The following is a 21,039-nucleotide window of genomic DNA, read 5'->3' on the forward strand; positions in this document are numbered from 1 at the left end:
GAAAAGTACTTAGTGTTTTTAAAAGATAGATTTTAAAAAATACTTCAATTGGAGTTTATTTTTCTTTTTTTTTTTTTTTTAAAAAAAAAAAAAAAGACCTTGTGTATAAGAAAGAGCCAGTGATTACTTTATAGCTAAATAGTGTCCAAAACCAGTAAATGCTGGATAGCACACATTGTTCCTTAGGCATGTATGTAACACACATTCACGGTAAGCAAATTTCGGTATTGAATTGGTGTACTGATTGCGTTTCTGTGTGTATTAATCAGCATGTAATGAGGAATTCTGAAAAAAAAACCCAAACTAAAATATCATTGTTGTAAATGGTTGTGCAGCACCAGAATCTTTTTGGCCAAGATCCACAAAACGTGTAGGGTGTTGGCTGAAGTGAAGTGGACGAGCTCTGGGAGGGGAAGATAACAACAGGAAAGCACCCATTGCAGCTTCAGAAGGAGGATAGACTGGGCACCCAGCTAAAGCTTGGGACACATAGCAAAGGCCATGGTCTTTCTGGCTGTGGCTACCCCTTCTCCCTGGCTTCCTTTTGCGCCAAGAGGTGAACTATCTCTGCTGCTAGTGCCTTCCCAACCAATTCAGCAGCATAGCTCTGTCACAACGCCATCGCTTCTCTAGTCTGGAAGCCAGAAGTTGGCCAGCCTTTCCTGAAGCTAAGCAGTTCCAGGGAAGGGACTGAAGAAATTAAAAAAGCCCAGGTTGGTTTGAAGTTGGTTTTGGTGTTCTTTCTGTGATTCACGAGTGTGGACTATGTGCTGTATAGAAAACATTTTCTGGATCGTTTTTAGGGAGGTATTAGCTGAAGCACACTTCATAGAACTTGAAGCAGATCTTGGTGAGACAAAAAAAATTAAATGTTATAAATTAGATATAGAACGTAAAGAATGTGTTTGTGTTACCAGTAGAATTGAGAGGAAAATACTGTTCTAGCTTTTTGCAAAATGGAATTTCAACTAAATGCTTCAGAAAGTGTATAGAGAGTAATCAATTAGTGTTTTCCATTTGAAATGCTGTCTATTCTTTATTACTCAAGAGTTGTTATTTTTATAGTGTGCATCAGTTAAAGCTAGATTATCGTGTTTTCTAAATACTAGGTCTTTAAACATGAAAGGCCACCCAGAACAGAGGAGCATAAACTGTACATAGAGTCTTCCACCTCTGTGTCAGTGGCATGATGGTGTCATCATCACTGTAGTTTATTTATTTAGCCACCTGAAACTGATACTGTTTGACTTATGAGTTCACTTCTTGGCCTGGTAGGAAGGTTGAAGTGTTTTTACATTCAATACTGGAGTACTTCATCAGAAAGGAAGTTACTTGAATAGACTTGGGAACCGCGTCTCCCTTTCTGGGTAGATCAGTGCATAGTATGGTGTCAGGGCAGTGTGGTGAAAATGTAAACCCCTTCAAGTGATTCTTTCATTTGTTGAGACTCTCAGCCTAGGATTGCTCTTAATACTCTATTGATTTATTGCAGGACAAGAAAAGAATGAAAAAATGCATAACTTCTGGCTAGTTTTGAGATTCTAGAAAAATTCCTGAAATGTCTTCCTACATGTTTGCGCTGAGCAGAATTCAGATATTTCTATTTAATGTGGTGTTTTGTTTATCTTTCTTTTTTGCAATCACATGATAAATGTTTCAGAAATAGTTTAATGCAATAATCTTTTTGCCTGTAAATGGAATAGTTTAAATATGTTGGTGCTGGGAGTTTCTTCAGTTCCTGAAACATGTGAAGATGAGGAATTTACGAAAGAATGGAAGGAGAAGCGACTGTTGCTTGCTGTTATGCTGTAACAAATCTCTGAGGTTAATTTAGATTCTATGTATGTATGTATTGTGTGTTGGGGAGTATATGTGCACATTTGGTAGGGCCTGTTGTAAAATACAGAAAATTAACCTTCTGTTCTAAAGATCTCTTTCCCATTCTGCCTTGTGCAACAGTTGCCTAAGCCTAATTCCCTTTTATGTGATATTGATTAACAGCCATGCTGAGTCTAGGACTATCAGAAGGACTAAAAGGTATTTAATTATTCAGCTAGAATAAAGTAGATGACAGTGCAACAGCAGCAGCTGTAACATTAAGACATTAGCACTTCATCTCCAAAAGATAAGAATTGTTCAGTAATAAGGCAGCAATTCTGTCATATTCCTCTCCCCTGGTTTGAAGGAAATTCATAGAAGTCCAAAGACCGAATTATTTGGAGACTGTAAGTGAGCAATCGACTTGTCCTCAAGATCACTGCATACTTTGGGTACATTTCTTGGGTACTGCATACTTAGGCACAATGCCAAGTGATTACACTCACATGAAAAGCACCATCTTACTAGAGGCACAATATTTTTAAAATTAGATTTTGAAAAAAGGAAGAAACGTGCCAAAGCATTTCTCTAGTTAATTTTTTTTTATTAGGCTTGTCACCTCTACTAATTGTACTTTTGTACATGTACATGAGGATTTCACATTCATTGAATAAATGTTTGTGAACATCGCCAGTTCTCATGCATAGCTTCGATGTGCAGATTTATTGTAGAAATATTCACGTTTGTCTGGTTTGAGTTTTGGACCAGGTTCAAAAGAAAGAGTTAAATACTAGAGTCTTTTTCATACTTAGGAAATATAAGAATCAAGGACAGGATTGTTTTCAACTAATAGATAGCGACAATCACAGTTAGGTATTTTGTCCCATAACATTACAATGATACGTGCCACAAATCTATAGCAGGACCTTTTTCTGTGGTCATAGATTGGAAGGAGTATGCATTAGTGTTCCACTAAAACATGTCGTGGTGTGTCTCTGTACTGGAACCATCAGGAGGTCTCAGAGCTATACGGGACTCAGAGAGTATCAACTACGTCCTTGCTTTCTTCATACATTTTTCATCAGATACCTACATTTGCCATGGTTAAAGAAGAGATACAGGCTAAATTGAATGTTTGACTTGATGTAGTAAGTTTGTTTTTATGGTCTTTTAAATTTGTCTTTTAAATAATTAGAAATATTGTGTATAGTATGCAGAATTGTGTTTTGTGGAAAATACATTAAAAATGTAAAATGCTTGTAAAGAATGACTTAGGTAAATTTGAAATGCGAATAACACCTCTTTTAGTAGGAGACTGTAAGTTGTATTTTGTCTGGACTGAACTGTAAGAAACATCTTTATAGAATATGATTTCCTGAGTCAGAAAACAAATTTATTTGGATTTTGGTAGCATGTGGTAGCCTGTCCTAAAACTGTATGTTTGTCTTCAACATCCACAAGCTCAGATGTGGTAGTATTGATTTGCTAATGAACATAGAAAACACCATTGTGCTGATATTTAAAGGGTTTTGGGTTTATTTACCTGTGTTCATAATCAATATTCAACTATGGATGGATTTTTTTCCTCTTGTTTTGGGAGAGTAGGGTAGAAGAGACAGGAAAAGAGAATCCAATAGCTAGTTAGCAATTTTTAAAGTTACTGTTCTGATCTTTGTCTTCAAAAATAGTCTTCCATACAGATTAAGACTCAGCGGAATGAAGATGACAGAACAAAGAACTGCTATGCTTTCTTGTGAAACAGTTTACTGCCCAATCTTTCCACCTCATGAGTAGACCTTCATGTCTTTTCTTCTCAGCAGTGTTCGATTTTTTTGGAGTTTTTAGGAACATGGATGGAAGGCAGTTCTCACCAGGGTTAAACTAATCAGACCATGTAGTTACAAAGCAGAGCAGAAAGAGAGTTAGGTTATGGGAAAAATCATTGTTGGTATGTATGCCAAGTACAAATTAAAACCAGGTTGTCACACAATTTATTAAAGAGATGAACTTTACTGTGACTGGTGAATAGATCACGAACCTAAATAATGTCATTGTTTTACTAATAAAATCTGGAGCACTGGTGTTCCAGTAGTACAGCTACATGTTTATGCGTAGTCTCTTCAGAATGAGACAAGGTAGTGCTGTCAGAAATAAAAGAAACCATTTTAATTTAGTTCTTTGTTGCTTCTACAACTAGACCTTAATTAATTGTTATGGGATCAGAGTAGTGCAGGCAAGTTCCTAAATCTCTAGAGTGGCTGATATCTGTCCTGTCTTACGCTGCCCAGTGATTTATACATGTCTACAAGGATTTTTTTAAACTGATGCTGGACTTATGGTCTGAGGGATAGTTCTGTCATTTTGCAAGCAATGTCTGGTCATAGAAAAATGTATATAAACTACTACATTTAATTTGTATTGAGTAGCTTCAGAGCAATGGTTAGAAAGCATTTATTTAATAGCAGTCATTGTATGCACAGAAGCATTGGGTTCTGTGTGTAAGTCCTATGTCATGATAGAAATAAGTCTCCCAATGCTGTGCATTTCAGTCTGATTATTATTGCATTTATTGAGTGGTTAAAGTTACTCAGCCTTTGGCCTTGAGCTGCTGTAGAGTGCCTCAGGTGGTAAGTAAATTGCCTACAAATGTGCTGCTTGTCATGTCTTATTGCTTAATTTATTCTTTGGAATAAGTTTAATCTCATAATAGGCAGACACATCATGAAGCAAAAAAAGCATTGGACAAGGACAAAGTATTGGCCTTGTAAAGCCCTTTCCAATGTTGAGTCACCTTTCATAGAAAGTAATAAATATCAAAATTAATGACATGCTTTTGCTTTAAAGAATGTAGCAGAATGTGCGCATCTGTCATCAGACTCCTAATGAAGTGCCCCTTCACTAGCCCCATAGTGGGACTGTGTTACCAACTGATGATAATATTTGAGCCCCTTTTTTTCACTGGGAGGAAGAAGTGAAGTTCATTGGTGGAGGGATGCCCGTACGCAGAAAATCACCAGTAAGTTAGAACATATTTGTTACCTTCAATGGCAGTGACAGTCTAGAGTGCAATTTTTAGAGTCACAGAGTCAATACAATGCAAATTCTGTGATGGTTTATTTTTAACTTTATATTTCTGAAAAGTCACACCAGTGCCTCTTTTGGAACGAAGGTACATTTTCCATCTGAAAACACTCTTCAGTTACATAATTTTGAATAGCTCTGCAGCTCACAAAAAAAAAAATAAAGGAGAAACAAAAAGAATATTTCACTTCTGCATAACGAAGTTTGTTCTTCCAGAGCATACATTGGCAATGCACACAACAGAGAAGTCACTCAGACATCAACCATGTCTTATGTTGCTAGAACCTCAAAATTCTATTACTTAATGATAGATATCTTGATTAAATTAGTTTTCTTATGTTGTTTTGTTATTACATTACAATATATCTTACTGTTCTTTGGGACATGATTTCAGGTTTTTGAACTAACTATAATTTCAGATGGCACAAAATTATCAGTTGTCTCTTTAATGAGATTGTATGTTATCATATCTTGCTACATTCAGTGAAACTGAAATGTATCTGTAGGTCAGTATCTGTGGCAATTTCTATGGATGATGGATTCAATCTTATTAAACACTTGGTTTAATTTCTTGAATAAATTTTTAATACCTGATGCCCGGAATGGCAAACTTAGTATCTTTTGGACTACTAGAACATGCCGTCTAAATATGTAAGACAATATGAAGACCCTTGAAATCTAGTAGAAAATCTTTAAATTTAGTGATGAACTGGAACACATTAGATTTCCAAATTCAGCATGCTTTTTGTTAGTCCTCATTTCATAGCATCATATCTTGGATGAGTTTTTATCTTCTAATGTGTCAGTAACGCCTGAAGTCAGATGAGTTTATGGACTAATTTCCAACCTTAAAATTTGGCAAATATAATGCACTTCTTTATTTATTCCACTTGCAGTATTTCTTCCCTAGTCCATCCTGGCAACCTTTTGCACAAACAGTGAATTCAGGTTAGCGGATTTGCAGTCCTTTTTGTGTGGGATTTGTGGTGTGTTTTAAGGAGATCCATTGGGTATATGCAGAACAGTGAATTTCATATGGAGCATTTTTCATATTGTGACCATTAGCAACCACAGATAAATTTAATCATACCACTCAAAAAACATTGAAAGTTGTACAGAATACTAATAAAGCGAATAATGAATTTTTAAGCACTCAAAAGGGGCTCCAAAACGAAATTTGATTAATTGCTGTGTTATAACAGTATAACATCTTGAAATAGACTTTTACTTGGGTGAACAGTATAGATAGTGGTTTAGCATCAGTACTGGAAGGCAATAGTCTCTGTGAAGCAGTTTTACCTCAGTAATGGGTTTGCTGTTATCTTAATCACTTTAGGATCACTTAGGAGTTCTCATGTTCATCATCTGCTTAACTTGGTGCACATGCATATGCATATGCACTCACCATGTAAAACCGTACTCGGAATTCAATAGAGTTTTTGTTAGTCTGCTTAGTGGTGTTGAGAAAATGGAACCTGATTTATCTGTTTAGTCAGGAAAACTGATGTTGAGACATTCTTCCAGGCCTTCCCACAGTTTTGTTTTTACCTAGAGGCAGAAAGTAGTCTTCCCACACTTTGGTACAAAAAGATCTCATTGAGTTTTGGTGTATTACAGTGCTAAGAACCATGGCAGAAGCCTCCAGAAATGTTGGTGCTGCATCCAGTAGTCACAGAAATACAAACATGGTTTTGCAGTACAGCTTCTGACATAGTAGCTACTCTATCACTCACGTAAATCCTGAGCCATCTCGCTGTGGACAAACAATTATTTATTTATTTTTACATGTTTTCTTCCTTTTTCCCCCCACACTTTTTCACTGAAAATAAAATTATACAGGAAAATGGTAATAAAGCAATTGGTAATTTTTGATGAAAAGTTGCATGGAGACTGTTATGTATGAGCAGCGTGCTTACTAGAACTACAGTGAAAAAAACCCATCACCTATAAGCATGGTATTCAGGGCTCCAAAACAAGTTAACATAACAAGTGGCAATAAATGTGTTCAAAGAGGTAAAAGATAAATGTAAAATAAACATTGTGTCATCTTAGTCAAAATTAGATTTCAGAGAGTGTAGCAAGGTAGAACTCTGAAGTCTGAGAGATTGGTTCCATTTGCTGTTAATGTTCAGCTCTCCTGCAATAGATTTTCTGCCCTGAAAAAAAAAAAAAAGAATTCTCTAGAATAATCCAGCTTTTCATTTTATTTTGCAGCTTTGTCTAAGCAGATGAATCTGATAATTCCTTAAATGGGAAATTTGCCAGCTGAGAGAAGCCTAGAGGGCAACAAATGGGCAGTGATGACAGAATGTCTTGAATTCTGAGAATGTTGTTTTGATTCCAGATTGTTTAAAAATATATTTGTCTAGTGGAAGGTAAAATGTTACACAGACAGATAACACAGGAGATTTCCTAGGTGTTACACACACACACACACACAGAGATACAACATGTTATTTGTTGGGGTTTTTTTTCTGTAGGCTTAACACAGATAAACTAAATTCAAATGCTCTCAATAAAAGAAATAATAATGAATTAAATAAATAGGAGCAGGACACAAAGCAGTAAAATCAAAGTGACTCTGCCTTAAGGCTACAGAGATTTCCTTATCTTATCCTACTGTTTCTAGGTATTGCAAAACATATGGCTCACCTTTAGGGGCAGTCCCCAAACAGTGGGAGATGTTGCATCCCATCTGTGCTGCAACAACTGGAGGTGCAATAACAAGGTGAATTGAGGACGCCAAGATGACTGTGTTTAAAGTCATTGCTGGTTTACTGAGGTGGTATTGGGGGGGGGTATGGGGGGGGTGCATTTAGTTTGAGTGGGTTTTTTTTCAGCTACCATATCAATATGCCTTAAAATTCTGAATACAGGTCGTGCTGTTGAGATAATTGTTTTGAGGAAGCTTGGCAGAAATAAGAATTTTAAGATTTCAGATACTGGGAAAATAAAAGAGCAGAGGAAAACCTAAGAATGATGGTAATTCTCTGTGTCTCCCTCATTTTATTCTGGCAGCAGCTCAATGGGCTCAATAGGTTGCTGTCCCCCACTGTTCACGACTGTTCAGTATTGCTCCTGCGAGATGTAGTTGATCACGTATTCACTCCCTAACCTGATTTGTTCACTGTAATCTGGGTTTGTTTAAACACATTTTCAACAGGAACTCTCTGAACTCTTTTAATCAGAATCATTTTGGCAGAAGCAGTTATTCCACAGTTACTGTGGGCCAGCAGTGCTCAGTGGGAATGTACGGAAGAGTGATTACGAGAAGCAAGGGAATAAGGCTACACCTTTGAAGCTTCACTCAGAACAAGAAGCATGACCACAGGCTGAAATTGCACACAATAGCAGATAGTGTAGGGTATATGGCTACACTTACTGCTACCCTGATGAAATGGAACTTTTTAATACCTGTCCTCCAGAGCTTCCAAGCCTATGCCTCAGAATTTTCTTATATAATTTAAAAGGGTGAGGCAAAAAATGACTATAGCACCTTGCATCTCACTAAAACACTTAGATGTAAAGTAAGCAAAATCTGTAAACTGATCTGCAAAAAGGGGCATAAAGATCCCTTTTTTGTTGTCTCTATCATTGCTTTAATTCTTTGTTGAGTTCAGTGAATCTCTTGCTATTAGGTCCTTTTTTTTCTGCTAATGTAATACAAGAAAACCACTCATTATAATGAAATCTGAATATTCATACAACCCAGCTTTAGGCATCAGCATCCATATACATATACTTAAATTGGAATCGGGTGTCATAAACATCCCTGACATGTTCCATCATGAAATAAAAAGATTCTGTTTAATATGACACAATAAAAGCAGGTATCTTTCTGTGCAAATACTTGCTCTCACATTTCATACTTTTCTCAGCTGACAGAAGGAGAGTTTTGTTTCTAAGATGAAAGGCTGACATGCTTTCCAGAACTGCAGGCCACTAACCTTTTGTTTTGAAGTCAGTAGTTATTGCACTTGTGAGACCCTGGGAAAAATCACATTTTAATGATGACTAAAAGTAACATCACGTACTGGCTGTGTAAAATTCAGTGCTATCAAATGTACATGAAGGTGCTGTGTTACGTTAGGACATATTTGTATATATATAGTCTGCATTGGGATTTGGCTCATTGTCCTGATCTGTATGACTTTCAGATATTCTTAATTTCTTACTTAGCATTTGAAAAAACAGGCCTAAACAAGCTAGAATTTATTAAATAAAACTGATGCAAAGATAAGTATTAAACAATGCAAGACCCTTCACAGTGCTGGAATTAATAGAATAATTTTCTCCTTTCTAGTCTTAAGCTCTTTGGTCCTAGCAGGTTTTCAAGAAATTACAATTGGAGCAACATCATCAGGACCTTTTAAGCTTTCATGCTGGAGTAGCAAGGCTGAGGAAGCTTCCGGAAAAAGGAAAGCAGCCTAACTTTACAGTGTTCCACATTTCAAAAGTCCTTCTCTTTCCTCAACAAGTTTAAGTAATTGGTTGAATTTTTAAGCTTTGTTGTGGTTTTGCATTTGGTTTGTTGGGTTTCTTGTGAGTTAAATTTTGACACTTGATTACGATTTTTCAGAATGGCTTTGGAACATACTTTGTGAACTTTACTATGTCTGAACATACCATGAGATAGAAAATTTTGGCTAAATAATTTAAATAACCATTAAGTAATACTAAAATTTTTACAGCTCTTTCTTGAGTGTTCCTTCAATGAAGTACATTGGGTCACTGTAGACTTTGTTAGCTAAATTAGCTCTTTAAGTAGGTGAAACATAAACCAAAGAGGGCTAGATCATACTATCTATGGTATCAGAATTAAAGTATCACATACATTGTGAGATAATACTTTATTAAAATTAATGGAAATAATTTATCCCAATCTCATTACACAAACAAACTTTCCTCCGATATACTAGTCAAAATTCTCATATATGGTAGTCAAAAGAGGTGAATTTGCTCTTAGTGTAGAGATACAGATATCTCTTTAGTCCTATAAGGCATATGATGACGAGACGGCTAGTGTCAAACATCAGGTTAATCAGATAAACAAATCAACTGGACCAAAATGTAGAGAATTTCCTGTAACATGCAGATGATAATTTTGAAGAATTTTTTTTTCTGAAATTTCACGTCTACTGCTGATTCTTATAATATTTTATTTAAAACTTCAATACCTAGGTGAAATACCCAGATTGCTGACCAGCTCAAAGGATTAAGTTCCTCGGACCAAAAATTTGACAGACCACTGCTCTTTATCATGTAGTTTGTGTGACATTTGTTGGAAAGGGTTTTTGTTATGTTTTGAAATGCTCAAGTTTTTCATAGCCCTGTTTACTGCAAGTAAATTCATGTCCCTTCTCTTTTTTTCCATTTGGTATATTTCTCTAGCCAGTATTCTCAGCTGCATTTTTTCATATCCAGACACTATAACCTATTACTACATGTCAGTTGATGGAAGATTACAGTTCACGTAGTTAAACTAATTTATTATAAATAGATTTCACTCCTATAGTTCTACAAATGATTTAGGTAAAAGGAAGAGGTAATTTTGAAAAGTAATCTGCAATATAACAAAAACATGCTGCATCTTTAGTCATCAGTCTTCAGCTTTGTGTTTTTTAGCCAGCAAGAACTTTGTATAATCAGAAAGACTATCTTATGTTTGATAACTTTAAGACCTTGGATCCGCCTGGATTTATGCCCCTGTGTGTCTTATTAAACACCTTATTTTCTATGTAAATAGCACAACAAGCATATGTAATTTTAATATAAAGAGGTTATTGTTGTAGCGTCATAAGATAATTCAGATTGAAAGGGACTTTAGGAGGTCTCTAGTCCAACACCTGTGTATGATGGTTAGTGGAGTGAGACTCCAGCTGTAAGTTTTATTCTTACATGATTCCCTCTTTTTTATGCTTCTATTAAAAAACCACAAGAATTTAGTGAATCTACTTAACTATAAAGCTACTGTATATTTACCTCTGGCTTAAAATAAAGGGATGAATCTGCTTATGTACTAATTTTGGAAGTGCTTTAAAGAGATGTTATTTACCTTGAGAATTAAGGAATTGTCTCAAATGAGAAATAATACCCAGGACATTTAGCTTTGCTGACAGTACAGCAAGCTTTTTCATAAAGCATACAAATGAAGGTAGTGCTACATTCTCTGCCTGGCAAAGATGATTTCTTACTTAGGAAATTCATGACCATAATCTATTCTATTAAAAATGGCTAAAAGCAGGGGAAGAGTTTTCAACATTTTTTTGCTTCAGAATGTTCTTTTGATTAGATCTGATGGGTCTTTTTGCTCAGTATCAGTGGAGTCTCTGGAAATGGGAGTGTGAAATTCTGCATTTCGTGTGAAAGTATGACTGACAAGTGTTGAGTTTCGTATGGTTCAGGGCAGCCCTTGCTCGGGATATTATCTACTCTTTCGTTGAAATAGAAAATAAACTAAACAGAGATGAAGCTGGGAAAGGAGAGCCTGGCTTTGAATGACAGGGAAGTTGACTGGCTGATGCGCAAGTGTCAGTGTCTCTGGAATCAGTTTTCCAGTTTCAGGCCGGAGGGAAGGAGTGGGTGGAGAGTGCATGTAAAACTGAAATTTTTGGTACTGGGTTCACATGAAGAAATCTCAAACAGTATTTAATAACCTGCTAGTTACTTTCACAGGCGGTATAAACACCTATGATTGCATTTTCAAAGGTGAAATCTCGAATTGTCTTAGTGTCTGCTGTTATTTGGCCCTGTTCTGAGAGAGATGGTTGGTCTTTATCCAGGGAAATGCTGACTGTTCCTCGTCTTGCTGCTACTTGATTCAAAAGCTAAATCAGTTCTGATCACTAAATATATTTTAATTATCTTTTTCTTTGTTAAATATTTTAACTTTTTTAATCCCTCTTTGGAATTAAGTTCATACTGATGCTCATCTTCCCAGATAAAAGGATGAGGCTATGGGTTACCTTAGTGCAACAAACATACTGATTCGGCTCACATAGAAGTAGTACAAGGAGTCATTTCTTCTTGTGTTATTGTTTTGTGGCATCAAGATTTTCTGCATCCATGATGAAAACATCCAGGGGAAATAACCAGATAAAATAACGCTGCCACTCTAGCTGGGCCCTGGTGATTCCAAGCCAGAATATGAATTCTTGACCAGAATATAACTGATCTTGACGAATGGCACATTTTATGTCATCTTTGGTTCAGAAGGGTATGCAACAAGCAAGTAGTATGGAGAAATTTTCACTTGACAGCTACAGTCAGGCCCTCTTCAGGAAGGATACCCTGAAAACTATCCTCTTATGTCCAAATTTCCAAAGACTTTAGCATGACTGGAAAACTTCCAAGAGTCCTTTCAGTCTTTGCGTGTTTCTGTATTATTTTTGGCATCATACAGTTCCATAATGCATACATTTCATTTACATTTTCTGCCTGATAGTTCCAGCTTTTTATACTTAGTGGGCTAATCAAACAAACAACATTGTTCAGTACTGGGAAGAGATGAATATGTTGGATGTCTGGTTCTCTCCCCACTCTAAATAACACAGTTTTTTTCTTTATGAATAAAATGTACCAGATAAGGAACAAACTAAAATGTTGGCTGGAGAAATATTATTAGTAGAATGGGTCCATAGTACCTGGAATTCAGTCATCTGTCAGCCTGATAAATGGATTAGTGTAAGAGGTGTTCCAGTGGGGAAATGCAGCCCACAGGGCTTCCAGCTAATTATATTTAAGTTGTTTAGTACTGCTGGGAAGCAGCATCCAGGCAATTACTGAAAGCTTTGATGCACTGTGCACCGTTAGAGTGTGTGTTCAGAAACTCATTACCCTTTCGTGCTTATGTTGGATGGATTCTAGGAAGCTGACAAGAAACAGAGAGCAGGAATCAATAACTAGAAAGGCATTTTAGTTAGCTTCTGATCCATTTCCTGATTCAGCAGCTTCTAGCCCAGAATGTTTTGTACAATTGCTATAATGTAAGGGGAAAATGCAACTTAAATGTATTAATTATCATATATACACATCTACTCACAGTGATGTTTAACTGAAGTTGTATGCAAGATGAATTTACAGAAGGTCCTTTGGGGACAAGTCTCTACCCAAATCCACTGTGGCATGTCCAAAGTGCCTACCATCTCTGTTCCCAGTAAGTTGATTGTAGTAATTTCTCCTAAAGCCTGACCTTGCAATGGTTATGCCTCTGCAACGTCAAGATTATATTACCACAGTGCCCATCGTATCCCACCTTCAAAATTTCTTGGAAGCTACAACCAATCCATAACAAAGCTGATGATATTGGCTACACACATTAAACCTTGTTTAAGAAAATTGTACTAGCTCTGTCTTTGCCGCAGGCTGCAATTCACATTACTGATGCACCTGGAGAGAACTGTACACACTTTGCATCGTCCAAATGTGGGAAACAACAAATCCTTTCACGTACTTCTCTGCAGTTGGGTAACTCCAAGGTGTGCATGCTGAAAGCAAAGCAGCATTTGCACAACTAGGAGCCAAAGACTTGAAAATTTGTTTTGTAGGTTAAAACGACAGGTCTACTCAGGGCAAAAGTTACATGAATTAAACTAAATTGTGTGGTTTTCTTTTTAAGCCTGCTCTTACTTTAAAATCAGTTAATGGTGGCTTAGGGCAATGCAGAGGAGACACCATTTCTTTTTTTTCTGTTTTTTCTTCTGTGCTTTTGCCTGAGGTAGAGCTAAGTAGACAAATGAGAGGATTACAGTTCAGTGCTTCTGAAGGGGGCAGTTCTTTCCCACCTACCTGCAGTATCAGAGATTTAATAATTAAGCACTTTTCTTTATGTTTCCATCACAACAGTCCTAGAGACACTGTGCTTTTTGTTTCATGTTTTATAAAGTTCAGCAGAAATCTCGTGAGTTACTGTCAAGAGAGAATTATTTTTTTTAAATCTGGACTTGTTAAATAGAAAAATAGCATCCAAATTGCCTGAGGGTTTGTAAAATAAATGTGCTATTTAGTACATGTATGTCTTTCTGACAAAAAAATTACCAGAATTCCTTTATTTTAGGGCACAGCACCCATGAATTCATGTACTGTAAAAAATCTCTTTAACTACCAAGCATTGTCAGTGTTGGTACCTGTGTTGGTTACTGACAGCTAAGGTTTCCACCAATTCATTATTATTGCTAAAACTACTAGCCTATCAAATAATGGTAGACAGTTCTTTTACCTCCTGTCTCTTAAACTATTATGCGTGATAGAATATCTGCTATACTGAAATACGCAGACGAAGCAGACAAAAGCTAAAGTGGTTGAGGTGTCTTTACAGGCAAAGCGTTCACTGTGGTAAATAATTTTGAGACTCAGTGCTGTAACTGTGGCTTGTAGTCTGTCTCTAAAACTGGTTGTGTTGTATTGCTTTTCAGGATGCTAAGAGTTAATTTCTCTCAGGAGGATCCTGTGTAAAAGGGGTGACAGAATATAGCCAAATTGTCAAGACCTTGCTTCTGAAATTGTTAAAATCATGATGTCCACTAACTTTGAGAGAGTTAAGATAAAACGTGAAAAGAGTATCCACTTGCAGTTTTGTGTTCTCTTTAGACACTTGCTTCAAAGTGGCAGCCTGGGCTCTGTGAGCTGCACCTGAAAGACTGCTGTATTCTGGGGAGAGGCTCTCAAGTCTAAGTATTTTAAGTTTCTCTGGGAAGACAGGGGAAATTTCTGAGGTTTTTCTGTTGCTTCAGCTCAGATTTTACCATGGGAAAACTTTTTGCACTGGTACTATAATGAATATTTATTTCAAAGTTGACTCTCTGATTTCTGACTGACTCATGACTTTGTTTCCTTCATCAAATATGAGCATTCGTCTACTGATAGAAAAAACTCTCCCAACTTCCTTCAGAGAAGGCATCTGTGGGGGAAAGATAGATATGTAAGTGTCTAGAGAGGAAAATTTTTTTATCATAGCAAGCCATTAAATAGTATTTGTTTACTCTGTAAGACCTTAGGGCAAGTATATTAATATGCAGGCATTGTGCAGGTTTTTCTGAACAGAGATTGCAGCTCTAGTGCTTAAGTACTATGTGGAAACATGTTAGAGAAACCCAACACGTTGTGTTGTGCGGAAAATGGTGGTCCTGGTTTTGGCTTCACTTGACTGCAGTATTACCCATGATCCTTGTACAGATAAATTGCTGCTTATGTCCCGGGGGTAGCCACAGCTGTGGTTATACTGCTGTGATCATATTTATTATATGTAGTGTTAATCCAAAAAAAAACTAAATACCCAACACATCATCAGAAGTTTTCAAACATTGAAGTATTCTCTCCACTGATTCATACACATTTTAGGAATTGCTTTAGAAAATACCTCTTGCGTTATTTTTGCAAAAATAATTGCGTAATTATTGATATCCTAATGAAATCTTCCATATAGTCCTGGTTTACTACAAGCATAATGCCCCAGGGGTTATTTAAAAATATTAAATATGTTTATCAATTTGAAAGAAAGCAAAATATTCATGTTGTTCACTAGGTATCACACATTAGCAGAAACATAGTGAAATCTCTCAAAAATACTTTCATAGTTCAATGTGTGCTGAAGATGGCCTATTTATCTTAAGTCCTCTGTGCCTTTAGAAAAGGGATAATAAATTGGCCACCCAATTGATGTTTTTTTCCTTAGAGAACAGTGTTAAGAGAAAGACGATGAAACAGAATAGTAATCTCACTGGCTTGATTTCCCATCATCTGTGTTTTTTAGTGAAAGAAATTAAACCATTTAGTTGAAACTATTCAAAAATAGTATTTAAACATAAATCAGATTGGAAAAATCTTTAAGAATCTAAATCTACTTAGAGGATTTTAGTAGGATTTGCAAAAACATCTTCCTAAATGGTGTGACTAATCGAGTTCAAAACAAGAGTAAATCTACAATACTATTTAGGCACTCTTACCACCTAGCCACCTAACCAGCTGATAATTTCAAGTGCCTCCTAGAAATCTAGCCCCTAGCTTCAGTTTCAGGAAGTCATGCAGGCACCTGCAAAAGGAAATTGACATATGAAGTGGCAGATAAACAGTGTGTTTCATCTGTGGATAACTAAGGCAGAACTAAATTCAGGCATCCTTTAAGTGATTGTCACTTTATTCCTTCTCCGTGTACGTGATGCTGTGGAGCTCAGCGCTGACACTGAGCTTGTACTCTTCTGTGTCCATGCAGACAGCTGCTTTCCCACCAGCCTTGTGGGAGTGAGGGTGAAAGGCAACATTAGTATTCTTCAGGTAAAGTTCTCACCTCTGATACAGGCAGGGAGTTTTGTATCAACTGCCTGCATGTGAGTTGGTGTCAGGATTTTCCATGGCTTTTCTTCATTAAGGTTATATGCGATGGAGTAGCTGAGAGATGAGAGCATCAATGGACATATTTTTACATTGTTTGGCTGACTTTCCTGTTTTAAAAAATGGTGCAACAGCCGAAATCAAACTGCACGTACTAGATTTACAGTTAGTGCAAATGAATGAGTTTTCCAATTATTTCTGTTTGATATTTAAATATGATTGAGTTTCCTGGCAGCTTAGCAGCCCAAGGCATAGCAACAACTATAGCTAAATTGATGCTTCCAATATCTTTCCTTATCTTCACTTTAAGGATGAAATTTTTAAGGTTGCTAACGATGACAGCAGTTTAGTGTAAAGTGTAGGTCATTTTTTTTTTAATTCTTATTTCCTTTTCTTCTTCCATTCCCTCATTTTATGAGAAGCCAGTGTTAATTTTGTGCTTGGAGTAAGGCTGTTGTTGCAGGGAGAGAGCTGGAATTCTGCTACTGTGAGGCCATGGTAGCACCTAGGTTCTAGCCAAGATGGGGAATGACTTGTCTGACCCACTGAAATATGCTGGTAGGAAGCTTTTACTGCCCAGAAAGCTTACTGACCCCAGGGATAGGACTGGCAAGCAGTTAATAGCATGAAGCACCATTACTCATTGCTCTATGTCTGTGGAGTGGAGGCACAGATTTAGAGAGCAGCATTCATACTGCCTACCTCCCATCATCTTACTTGGTGCCCCAAATGACCCTTGTGAAGAGAACTCGTGCTAGCACTCTTTTGTGACGAAGTCATTTTGGCTCATGGAGGAGACAATAAGCTTCCTAAATTAGAAGACAATAATATTCACAGCAGAATTTAATCCACCTGTCTCTGCAAGGATGGTTCTGATTCTCTGACTCTACTTATGGCCTGAACACACAACCACTCTGTGTGTGTGTGTGCGTGCGCGCAGGCGCATGTGTGTCACTAAGTATGTGCTAGCACCAACAGCTTAGCATGCTCAGTGCTCATCACCATCCGATGCTTTGCTTACAAAGCTAGGCAATCACTTTGGATAATAATAATTTATTACCAGAAAGGAATGACTACATCACCTTATCTCCATTTCTTCGTATGGCAAACTTTGCTAATCTGTGTGAAAGCCCATAACTTGTATATGACTGTGTGATAATTTACATTTTCACAAAAATTCATCTTCTAGAAAACTCCCATTGAACTTGATATCAACAAATGGAGAATCTCTGCATTTTCCTTTTGATAGGTGCTCTAATGGTGAGTCATAGGTGATGAAAAGCATGTACTTTATTTCTCATTTCAATTTGGTATTAGCTTCCAGATGCTGATTTGTTTTATACATACCCATTTTTGCTAGATAACAAACCCGTTGATACTTAGTATTTTCTTCCCATGGAAATACTCAAGTGTTGTAATCAGGTCATCTGCTTTTTTTTTTTTTTTTTTTGGATAAACCATACAGGTTGAACTCTGAGCATGAGACTTATGTCATGAAGTGCAGGAGTAGGTAACTAGTCAAGATACTCAGTGAAGAAGAATAAATAGAAATAAGGCTGTACTCATCATGTTCAATGGCAGGCACGGAAAGGGTACAAATAGGTTTATTATTGCAAAAGAATGCCAGACTGTCTTTCAGATTTGATTGTCAGAAATGCTTTCCTTCAGACTTTCCCTCAAAAATGTGTTTGGTGTTTGAGCCTTGTGTTCAGCAGCAGTTCTGGATGGATTGCTTTGTTGATGTTATTATACTTGACCAAAGAGGATGAAAATTGTTGAGGCAAGCTCAAGGTGTATTAGGATACTTCCAGGTTCTAGAAAAAGTGTATGACTCTGCAAAGTACTTGAATGCTTTGAGTTGCTGGGGCTTAGTCTTGCCTCTCTTAATTCTTTTTGTGATGGGTGTTGGGTTTTTTCCCCTTATAGTTCTGCCAAAACTCCTAACTTGTGAGTTAGTACGTTGACAAATGCCAAAAGCAAAAGAAATCAAATGCTCATGTTTTGATGAGGTGGTGGAAACTGACTTGACAGGTGCCTCTGTCTCTCTTTACAGCCCTCTCAGCTGTCAGATGTAGTGATCTCCATGGTAACTCAAACCCCCAGACTCTTGACAGCAGCCTGCGAGGAGCAGCATTCAGCAGCTCAAGGGTCTCACGACCAGGTAAGCCAAAAGTAATCACCAAATGAGCTTACCTTAGGTACGTGGTTTCCTATCCAACTGCCTTTCAGTTTTTTCCCTGGTGAAGCCACACATGCATTTTTTTCCTGTACACATATATAATGATGTACTTCTACCAGTACTGTCATTTAAGTCTATGGTAGTCTAGCTCTCTCAAATAGAGACATTTGGCAAAAAGTCTACATTTGTTCAGAACTGGTTTTTAAGCTACAGATTGAAGAGTCACAGTGTAGCAAAGCAAAGAAGTACTGTAGGATTCTTTAAGTGCCTTCAGTGTAAAGTAACTGCTATGGCAGGAAGTAACCTCAAAATACATCAGTGGTAAGATTTGTCTTAGCACTGTACCTATATGACTGACAGTACCGCCCAGTCACTAACATAAGGCCTGAACTCTTTTACCCTCCTGAAATGAACCAGAGGCTGTTTCTCTGTTCATGTAACATTAACTGGTACTCTGCAACCTTTTCAATTTGCTGCTGTATTTTTTTCACACATCATTCTAAGTCCCTTACTGTGCTGATAACAGTATGTGGGGCATTCTGGTGAACATCTTAAAGAGGTACAGAATTCTTCCCCCTTTTTTGTGAGCTATGGAGAAATATCCAGTAAAAACAATATCATTGCTATCTTGGGAAAACAATGTGGAGGCTATACACCTGTACAGCTGTATTCAATATTCCAATATCACTAATGCTGTCAGCAAAAGTGTAGTGTCTCTGGTCTTATGCACTTAAATGTATGGCAGGATTTTATTACTCCTCATAAGATTTCACTGACATTTATATAGAATTGTTTCTGTACCATGAAAATTGCATGTATTTTGTAAGTCCTTGGTTTCCATGCACAGTTTTCTGGCAATTTTTGTCTGTCTTGATGCACAAGTTTTCTTTTCTTAGAAAGCAATCCATATTACTCTGAATAATGACTCTCCTGCCTTTATTAACCAATCTGATGTTCTTTATGCCATAACTGCTACCAACAATACTTTGGTATTATTGATGGTACACTTAGATAACATTGAGCTAATGCTGAATGATTTCATTGGAGTAATGTGCAGCACTGTTCTTCATTTATTGTTTTCTGTTAACAGCTACCATTTTATATCTATATCTTAATCACATTTGATGATACTGATGATAATTTCTTACTCTGAATGTAGTGTGGCTGTTAGCTAAATGCTGCTCAAAAGTCTGTGTGTTTCATTTGGGGAATAACTTCTGTTGACCGCCATTCATGACTTTATCAGATGATTAAATCAAACTTTCTGGTTTACTGACCAAGTTTCTGTGAAATGGCGTTGACTGGCATCAGTTTTATTTGTGTCATTTCCCAGTGAATTTATCCTTTATCAGTTTGCTAGTTATTTTTTGTGAGATTAATAATGGCTTAGAGCTCTATAATTACTGAGATCATACCGCTTACAATCTTCAAATATTGGCAGAAAATGTCAGCAGTCTTACTGAATGTCTCTGGTGTTCCAAAATGTATTGAAATTAGCGTCATTGAAATGATACTGTTGCAAACACTTTAGGACTCTAAGGCACAAATTATCTGGGTGTGCTAAGTTACAAGTTGTCTTTTAACATTCATTTTGATTAGTAATGGCCTCCTTAACTATAAAAAAATATGCTTTTTTTCTGCTTATAGAGAAGAAAATATATGGTAGTTGTTTGGGTGTTTTTGCGTAGGGGTTTTGTATTCTTTTAAAACATAAATCAGAAGTTGGATGCCCTTTGTTTTCTTTTCTTTTTCCTTTAGCTCAACATTTCCTATTTGAACTAATTTCTAAGTTGTTTAATTCCTTTAATATGTATTGTATTTTTCAGTCTAATTACACTCTTGCCCTGGGATGATTTTTTTTTTTTTTTTTTTTTTCCTGGATCTTCCCTAGTGCTTGGGAATGGACTTCCAAAATTTCTTTAGTTTTGCGTTTTACTGCTAGTTTAGTTGCCTGACCAATGAGTGTCAGACCACTTCAGTACTTTGTACTAAGTAGCCACCAACATTATTTCCGCAAGTTATTAGTGGCTTTAGAAAATCATGGCCAAAATCACTATCAAGACTAATAAAAACATGTTTTAACAAAATATGGTCACGTCAATTCTGCCCAATGTTCTTACAGTTATCATTTTTTTGGTTGCTGTGATAGAGGTGACAATGACAAGAGGCTGACTATATGAAGATTATCTATGATATATTGAGTAAATGGATAGGGAATTATAGTGTCTTCACTAGAAAACTGAACAAGGTGAGACATAGAGATGAGGCAAAAGTAGATGTAGAAACATGAAGAATTAGGGAAGTTCAGTTAGAAACAGTTAGGAGTATGTATATGATACCTAGGAAGAAACAGATCACCCTTTACTAGATTTATGTTCATTGTATTCATTAGTTCCTTTGAATTTAAGAATGAGATGCCTGGGATGTATGTGGAAAATATTTCAAACAGATCAGCTGATCTACTGAACAGGTTTCTCTTGTTCAAGGAGCTTGAAATGAGTGCAGTTTGAGAATGTCACAGATGAAATATGATAGTGCAAGTTGTGACTATTTTTGGTAGAAGTTTGGAGGCACGGATTAACCTAGGAGCCTGTTCAGTATTCTTTTTGAAAGATATTTCCAGGAGAGTGTTT

General features: G+C 36.7%; 1 protein-coding gene across 6 annotated transcripts in view; it reads left to right on the forward strand.

The window, feature by feature from the left end:
- TBL1X (transducin beta like 1 X-linked) overlaps window positions 1–21,039 on the forward strand; it is a 195,831-nt gene that overhangs the window by 84,995 nt on the left and 89,797 nt on the right. For 3 of the 6 annotated variants that reach the window (XM_061998670.1, XM_061998648.1, XM_061998664.1), the window contains one exon: window positions 18,281–18,388. The exons of 2 other annotated variants lie outside the window; for them this stretch is intronic. The gene's annotated coding sequence lies outside the window, so the exon portion shown is untranslated. Of the gene's footprint in view, window positions 1–456; window positions 714–18,280; window positions 18,389–21,039 lie in introns of those variants that run through there. One more of the 6 variants, XM_061998655.1, reaches the window with a different exon arrangement.

The sequence above is a fragment of the Colius striatus genome, chromosome 1, assembly GCF_028858725.1.
Source record: "Colius striatus isolate bColStr4 chromosome 1, bColStr4.1.hap1, whole genome shotgun sequence".
Taxonomy (NCBI): Eukaryota; Metazoa; Chordata; class Aves; order Coliiformes; family Coliidae; genus Colius; species Colius striatus.